We start from the raw sequence: 856 nt of genomic DNA on the forward strand, positions 1-856 counted from the left end.
AGGCAGAGAGCTCGGTTTGCTAAGGGAGGCAGGGAAGGCGCGGGAGAGGGAGCCCGCTGTCCTGCAGACGAGGTGTTCGTCTTCATTTTCATTTTTGTAGGGAACCTGGCGTGATCCCCGTACCACGTGGGGTGTAATCCAGGTCACCTATATCCCGCTTGGCCTGGATTACCCCAGGTGGCGAGCTGGATCACTCTCTCCTCAAGGCTGGCTAATCCTTTAAATTCATTAAATATCTCCGAACTTACCTTGCGGAATCGCTGAGCATCTAAACTCAGGCACCAGCCCGTGGTTGGCAGCGCCAGACCTGCACTGACACGCTCCTGGCACTGACGCCTGACCCTGCCATAGGCCTGCAGCGACCCGAACTGTGCCTGAATTCCCAGGGAGGGCTAAAAAGTGAGGCGGGAGGAGGACTACAGTGAACAGGCTGTGTTTGGGGGCAGGAGGAAGGGGGAAGACTGTGATACCTGCCATGTGTTTTTCGTACATGGTAGACTTTTTATACTTTTCTCTCCATGTACACACAGAAAAACCATCTTCCCATTTTTGTTGAAAACAGGTTATTATTCACAAGGGAAAGAAATGTTTGAGACCAGATGGAAACACGAAACATGGCTTCCAGAGGAAAGATAGCCAGAGGTTTCCGAAAATCTTCCCAGGGATGTGTCTGCACTTTCCATAGAAAAGGCACTAAATAATAGAAAAAAACTTTCCCAATCCCTAATCCTAACTGCAATTTTTGCCTTAGCTAGAAATGAAGTTGATCCCATGAGCAGAGAATGATGAAGAAAAGGTGTCTTCAACGTTTTGAAACCTATTCTGTACGCTCAGGGACCTCCAAGTTGCAGCAGGA

The sequence above is a fragment of the Aptenodytes forsteri genome, unplaced genomic scaffold, assembly GCF_000699145.1.
Source record: "Aptenodytes forsteri isolate BGI_AS27 unplaced genomic scaffold, ASM69914v1 Scaffold87, whole genome shotgun sequence".
NCBI lineage: Eukaryota > Metazoa > Chordata > Aves > Sphenisciformes > Spheniscidae > Aptenodytes > Aptenodytes forsteri.